This window comes from Suricata suricatta, chromosome 12 (genome assembly GCF_006229205.1).
Source record: "Suricata suricatta isolate VVHF042 chromosome 12, meerkat_22Aug2017_6uvM2_HiC, whole genome shotgun sequence".
NCBI classification, from domain to species: Eukaryota; Metazoa; Chordata; class Mammalia; order Carnivora; family Herpestidae; genus Suricata; species Suricata suricatta.
Window position 1 is genome coordinate 78016496 of NC_043711.1, and position 8359 is coordinate 78024854.

Sequence of the window (8359 nt, forward strand, 5' to 3'; positions counted from 1 at the left end):
CCACTCCCTTCAAACCCCATCCCAATTCTGGAACTCTCTGTAAGCAACCTTGAGGCTATTCAATGTACTTCATATTCCAGTCATCCTACCTCTGCATGTCCAATCACCCCCGTCCCGCTGTGTACCCCATTGTCCACAATTAGGCATCATAACCTTTCCTTCACCTTCTAACAGAGACTTGAAATCTATCACAAGAGTATAATGGAGATGAACTATTTTATTTTCTGTTGGTCACATAAGCATATAGTACAAGACACTATAGATTTTATTCAGTTGTGACTGGGAAACAGAAACTTAAAAAAATTAGCCACATACATGTCATTACATACATTTAAATTGTTTCTTGGCATCTGAGATGTAAAAATGATGAGAATCTTGTGTTCCTCCAGTATGTAGGCACACTATTTGCTACTTAAGCATGGCAGAACTCAAACTTCATTGTCTCAAAACCCATGCACATTCAGTAGACTATCTTACATAGATTCCCTCTCATTTGTGGAATCTTGGTTTTTTAAAGAATGGTTCCAATATCCTCTCCTTGCCATACCAAGCAAGATATTCCTGAAAGGAGTAAAACATGCAACAGCACGTCAGCTGTGATGCCAGTCTTTATTTTCCAAGGAAAATAAATGTTTTGAGAAAAGAAAATCAGTGGAATTTTTTTTTCCGAAACATTTTAACCAACCTGGAATTTTCCCAACAAAAGCAGATAAGTTGCCTTCCATTACATTGTCCAGTTTCTTGCATAGATTGTGTGTTGAGTTCATTTTAGTGTTTAAGTACCTCTACCATGTACACTGTTGAAAGATAAACTCTGATTGCATGAAAATGGACCTATGGTTAAGAAAAAACCAACCCTACTTTATTGAGATATAAGTGACAATAAACTGCATATATTTAAAATGTGTAATATGACAAATTTTGACATGCATGCATGAAACCATCGGCACAATCAAGATAATGAAATGTATCTTGCCACTTTATGAACGCTTCCTTGTTTCTCTCCCCACATCACATCTCCCTCCTTCCAACACCAGGGAACCATTGATAGTGATCTTTCTGTTACTATAGATCAGTTTGCATTTCCCAGAATTTTACATAAATGGATCCATTAAATAGGCACTCTTTTTTTTTTTTTAATCTGGTGTTGTTTTCCTAAGTTTATTTTGAGAGAGCACGCATGTGTTCATAGGTGGGGGAGGGGCAGAGGGAAGGAGACGGAGAATCCCAAGCAGGTTCCGAACGGTCAGTGTAAAGCCCTATGGGGGGCTCTATCTCATGAACCGTGAGATCATGACCTGAGCCGAAATCAAGAGTCAGATGCTCCACTGACTGAGCCACCCGATGGACATATGGTTTCATTTCTGATACCTCAAATGAAATGACTTAATCCACTTAATCACGTAATCCACTGAGCTAACTAGGCTAACTAGGTACCCGCTTTAATCTGGCTTTCACACAGCCTGATTAGTGGGATGAAAGGAAAAACATGCAAATTCATGTTATATGCATCAGTCCCTCGTTTTTTACAGCTGAATAGTAGTCTATTGTATGGCTATACCAATGTTCACCTGTTGGTGGACATTTGAGGTATTTTTAGTTATTGCTTCTTGCAAATAAAGCTGCTATGAACGTTTATGTACAAATCTTTGGACATATGTTTTCATTTCTTTAAATTTTTTAAACTTTATTTCTTTTTAGAGAGAGTATGTGAGCAGGGATGGGGCAAGAGAGAGGGAAAGAGAATCCGAAGCAGGTTACATGCTGTCAATGCAGAGCTTCACATGGGGTCTTGAACCCACAAACCATGAGATCATGACCTGAGCCAACACCAAGAGCCAGATGCTCCACTGACTGAGCCACCCACAGTCCCCAGTGGACATATGTTTTCATGTCTGATACCTCGAATGAAATGACTGGACCATATGGTAGATGTGTATTTAACTTTTATTTATTTTTTAATATACTTTCTTTTTTTTAATGTATATTTATTTTTTATTTATTTTGAGAGAGAGAGAGAGAGAGAGAGAGAGAGAGCGAGCGCACTAGTAGTGGAGGGGCAGAGAATCCCAAGCAGGCTCTGCGCTAAGAGTACAGAACCCGACCTGGGGCTCAAACTCACAAACCATGAGATCATGACCTGAGCCAAAATTGAGAGTCAGATGCTAAACCACTGAGCCACCCAGCTGCCCCTGTATGTTTAACGTTTAAGAAACTGACATTCTCCCATAGTGGATGTCCCATTTTATATTCACACTAGCAGTGTGTGAGGGATATAGTTCCTTCACATATTTGCAACACTTGATACTAGTCTTCCTAATATTATGTATTACAACACATGGGTAGTGTGGTTTAAATTTGCATTTCCGGGGGCGCCTGGGTGGCTCAGTCGGTTAAGCGTCTGGCTTCGGCTCAGATCATGATCTCATGGTTCGTGGGTTTGAGCCCTGTGTCGGGCTCTGTGCTGACAGCTAGCTCAGAGCCTAAAGCCTGCTTTGGATTCTGTGTCTCCCTTTCTCTCTGCCCCTTGCCTGCTTGCACTGTCTCTGTCTCTCAAAAATAAAAAAAAAAATTTTTTTTAATTTAAATTTTCATTTCCATAATGGTTAATGAAGTTGAGCATCATTTCTTGTGTTCATTGGCAATCTATTTATCTTGTTTGGTAAAGTTTCTGTTCAGATTGTTCCTCCATCCCCCATCCCCCCCCCTTTTTTTTTAATGTATCAGGCTTTGAAAACTCTTCTAGATTCAAGTCCTTTATCAGATGTGTGGTTTATCAATACTTTTTCTTCTGTGGCTTGTCTTTTTCTTAGCAGTGTCTTTTGAAGAAGAGATCATTTAAGTTTTGATCGGGGAAGTTTATTTTGGGTTTATACTTTTGGTGACATATCTAAAAAATCTTTGCCTAACTCAAGGTCACAACTGTTTTCTGTAGGTTTTCTTCTAGACAGTTTGGAGTTTTACCTGTAGGTCTGTGATTTTTTTTTTAAGTTTGTTTTTATCTTGAGAGAGTGCACGAGCAGCTGAGGGGCAGAGAGAAAAAGAGATTCTTGGGCAGAATCCCAAGCAGGCTTCCAGTCATCAGCACAGAGCCTGATGCAGGACTAGAACTTGTGAATAATGAGGTCAGGACCTGGGCCAAGATCAAGAGTTGGACGCTTAATGCCTGAGCCACCCAGGTGCTCCCTGTGATCTATTTTGAATTAATTTTTGTGTATAGTACAAGGTGATTAATTTTTTTTTGCGTATGAATATTCAGTGATTCCAGTACTATTGTTAAACGCTATCATTTCTCCACTAAATTCTCTTCGCTGCACCTTTGTTGAAAATTAGTTGTACATATATTTATAGATCTATTTCTGGACTCCATACCCTGTTCCATTGATCTACTTGTTTTTATGCCAGTACTATTCCTCTTGATTATGACAGCTTTATGATAAGTCTGGAAATCAGGTAGTGTTTGTTCTCTTTGATCTTCTTTATCAAAGTTATTTTGGCTATTCTAGATCCTTTACATTTCTGTGTATCTTAAAATTAGCTTATTTCAGGGCACCTGGGTGGCTCAGCCAGTTGAGCATCTGACTTCGGCTCAGGCCATGGTCTCACAGTTCAAGGGTTCTGGAGCCTGCTTCGGATTCTGTGTCTCTTTCTCTTCTCTGCCCCTCTCCTGTTCACTCTCTGCCTCTCAAAAATAAATAAGTGTAAAAATAAAAGTGTCTGACTCTTGATTTCTGCTCAGGTCATGATCTCACAGTTCTTGAGTTCAAGCCCCACATTGGGTTCTATGCTGGCAGTGCAGAGCCTGCTTGGGATTCTCTCTCTCTCTCTCTCTCTCTCTCTCTTTCTCTCCTCCCCCCTCTCATGCATTCTCTCCCTCTCTCTCTCTCTCTCTCTCTCTCTCTCTCTGTCTCTCTCTCTCTCTCTCTCTCAAAATACATTAAACTAAAATCAGTTTATTTCTACAAAAAATTCTGGGATTTTTATTTTGATTATATTGAATAATATAAATTTGAGGAAAATTGACACCTTAGCACTATGGAATCATCCATTTCATGAACAAGATGTACCTAGGGATGCCTGGGTGGCTCAGTCGGTTAAGCGTCCGGCTTTGGCTCAGGTCATGATCTCACGGTTCGTGGGTTCGAGCCCCGCGTGGGGCTCTGTGCTGACAGCTCGCTCAGAGCCTGGAGCCTGCTTTGGATTCTATGTCTCCCTCTCTCTCTCTGAACCTCCCCTGCTCGTGCTGTCTCTCTCTGTCTCTCAAAAATAAATTTAAAAAAACATTAAAAATGTTTAAAAGAGATACCTACCTCTTCGTTTATTTAGGTCTTCTTTAAGATCTCTCAGCAATCTGGTGCCTTGGTGGCTCAGTCATTTAAGTGTCTGCCTCTTGATTTCGGCTCAGATGATGATCTCATGGTCTGTGAGTTTGATCCCTGAGTGAAGCTCTGTATTGACAGTGGGGAGCTTGCTTGGGATTCATTCTCTCTCTCTCTCTCTCTCTCTCTCTCTCTCTCTCTCTCTCTCTCTCTCTCTCCCTCTCCCTCTCTCCCTCTCTCCCTTTCTCTCCCTCTTCCTCCCCCTCTCTCTCCCTCTTTCTCCTTCCCTCTCTTTTCCTCTCTCTCTGCCCCTTTCTCTCTCTCTCTCAAAAATAACTAAACATTAAAAAAAAGATCCCTGGGTGGCTCAGTCAGTTAAGCTGACTTTGGCTCAGGTGATGATCTTGTGATTTGTGAGTTTGAGCCCCGCATCAAGCTCTGGGCTGACAGCTCAGAGCCTGGAGCCTGCTTTGGATTCTGTGTGTGTCTCTCTCTCTGCCCTCCTCTGCTCACTCTCTGTCTCTCAAAGATAAATAAAAGTTAAAAGATTAAAAAAAATAAAAAAAGATTTCTGAACAACATCTTGTAATTATCAATGTACAGATCTTTCACGTCTTTTGCCAGATTTCCCTCAAGTGCTTTTTTGTAAATTTTAAATGAGGCTCCTTTTTAAATTTCTGTTTCTGATCATTCATTGCTAATACAGAGAAATATAATTGATTTTTTTGGACCTTTCATCATAATGGTGACCATGTACATGTTAGTTACTTTGTTAAATTCACTTAATCTAGTCGCTTTTCTTTTTAAGTTTATTTATTTATTTTGAGAGAAAGTGTGTGTGTGCATGTGAACATGTGTGCACCAGCAGGGGTGGGACACAGAGAGAGAATCCCAAGAAGACCCCCCACATGGAGCCTGACTTGAGGCTCAAAATCACGAATCATGAGAACATGACCTAAGCAGAAATCAAAAGACATACTTAACCAACTGAGCCATCCAGGTGCCCCTCTAGTAGCTTTTTTATAAATTCAATTGGATTCTCCAGTGAAGAAATGGGCAGAAGACATTAATAGACACTTTTCCAAAGAAGACATCCAGATGGTCAACAGACATGTGAAAAGATGCTCAACATCACTCATCATCAGGGAAATACAAATCAAAACCACATTGAGATACCATCTCACATTGGTCAGAGTGGCTAAAATTAACAACCCAGGGAACAACAGATGTTGGCAAGGATGTAGAGAAACAAGAACCCTCTTGCACTGTGGGTGGGAATGCAAACTGGCTCAGCCGTTCTGGAAAACAGTGTGGAGGTTCCTCAGAAAAATTAAAAATAGAACTACTCTACAACCCAGCAACAGCACTACTAGGAATTTACCCAAGGGATACAGCAGGGCTGATTCATAAGGGCACATGTACCCCAATGTTTATAGCAGTGCTATCAACAATAGCCAAATTATGGAAAGAGCCCAAATATCCATCAACTGATGAATGGATCAAGAAGATATGGTTTATATATACAATGGAATACTACTTGACAATGAGAAAGAATGAAATCTTGCCATTTGCAACAACATGATTGGAACAGGGAGGGTATTATGCTAAATGAAATAAATCAGACAAAGAAAGACAGATATCATATGTTTTCACCCATATGTGGAATTTGAGAAACTTAAGACCATGGGGGAAGGGAAGGGGAAAAAACTAGTTTCAAGCAGAGAGGGAGGCAAACCATAGGAGACTCCTAAACACAGAGAACAAACTGAAGGTTGATGGGAGGAGCAGGGGAGGGGGAAATGGAGGATGGGCATTGAGGAGGGCACTTGTTGGAATGAGTACTGGGTGTTATATGTAAGTGATGAATCATGGGAATTTACTCCTGAAGCCAAGAGCACACTGTATACACTGTATGTTAGCCAATTTGACCATAGATTATATTTTTAAAAAAAGATTCAATTGGATTATCTACATAAGCAATCCTGTTTTCTGCAAATAAAGTTTCACTTCTTGCTTTCCAATCTATATGCTTTTTTATTTCTATTTCTTGCCTTATTACATTGGCTAAGATGTCCAGTACAATGTTGAATAGAAATGATGAAAACAGACATACTTCTTTTCTGATCTTAAGGGAAAAGTATTGCTTGTTCACGAAGTGTGAGATTAGCTATAATTTTTTTTAAGATTTTATTTAAAAAATTTTTTAATGTTTTATTTATTTTTGATACAGAGAGAGACAGAGCATGAGAGGGGGAGGGGCAGAGAAAGAAGGAGACACAGAATCTGAAGCAGGCTCCAGGCTCTGATCTGGCTGTCAGCACAGAGCCCGATGCGGGGCTCGAACCCACGAACGTGAGATCTGACCTGGGCTGAAGCCGGAGGCTTAACCGACTGAGCCACCCAGGCGCTCCAAGATTTTATTTTTAAGTAATCTCTACACCCAGTGTGGGGCTCAAACTCATAACCCTTAGATCGAGAGTCACATGCCTCACTGACTGAGCCAGCCAGGCACCCCTATTTTTTATAGGTGCCTTCTACACAGTTGGGGACATTTCCTTCTATTCCTAGGTTGCTGAGAGTTTTGTTTTTAATTAGGAATGAATGTTGGATTTTGTGAAATGGCTTTTTTGCATCTATTGAAATGATCACATGTTTTTTAGCTTTTAGTCTAATAATATGGTGAATTACATTAGTGTGTGTGTGCGTGTATGTGTGTGTGTGTGCGTGCGTGTGTTTTAATGTTAAACTACCCTTGCATTCTTGGCTTTAAAAAGGAGAGAGGTTGTACAATTTGAAGGTGACGGAGTAAAGGTGGTATTTCCTCCTCCTCTCAGAAATTACCCAGGCAAAAGTGAAAATGAGAAACAGTTGTAAATACTGTATCTCATGACCATGAGAGAGCAGACACCCCAAACAATGAATGAGGTGGGTAGGCTGAGAAAAACAGTGGAATCACTGCTTGGTATAAATCACTTGGAAAAATTACTGGGAAGCATTTACCAAAGTTGAACATTTACATGGTCTGTAATCCAACAATTTCACTTCAAAAGAAATGAGTGCCTCTATCTACCCAAAGACTTGTACAAGAATATTCACATATGTTCTAGTCATAGCCGAAACTTGGAAACAAGCCAAATGCCCTTCAACAGGAGAGTAAGATAGTTGCTTCCCTCGCAGGAGAGTAGTACACACTAACAAAGGAGAGCAAACTGTGGATAGATGCAACAACATGGATGAAATCTCACAGCTGCAACCTTGAAAGAATCCAGACACGGGGCCCCTGGGTGGCTCAGTCGGTTGAGCATTCGACTTCAGCTCAGGTCATGATCTCCTAGTTCGTGAGTTCGAGCCCCATATCGGGCTCTGTGCTGACGGCTCAGAGCCTGGAGCCTGCTTCGGATTCTGTGTCTCCTTCTGTCTCTGCCCCTCCCCTGCTCATGCTCTGTTTTTCTCTCTCTCTCAGAAATAAACATTTAAAAATTGTTTAAAAAGAATCCAGAGGCTACAGTACATTTTGTATGATTTTGTTCTGTATGATTTCAAGAATAGGCTAATCTGTGGTGATAGTCACAGTAGAGGTTACTTCTGGGGGGTGGTATTGATTGGGAAAGGGCATAATGGAACTTTCTGAGATGATGGGCAAGTTCTGTATCTTGATCTGAATGGTAGTTATATGGACACACAAGTATATAAAAATTCATTGAGCTGTACCTCGAAGATTTGTGCATTTTACTTATACATAAAATGTGTGTGAATTATATGTCAATTACAAAGGAACAGGATGAGGTTTTCTAGAAACAGTTTAATTAATATTAAGATACCTAAAATGTTATTCACCATATAAACAGAATAAAGCAGAATAATCAAATTGTCCTTGTAGTGGATGCAGAAAAAAATGTCATTCAATATCCATTCACAGTAAAAACTGTTACCAATTAGGAATAGAAAGGAATTTCCTTAACTAGATAAAGGTTAACTCCCCAAACTCTACAGGAATCCATATATATATATATACATATGGAGCTCCATATATATATATA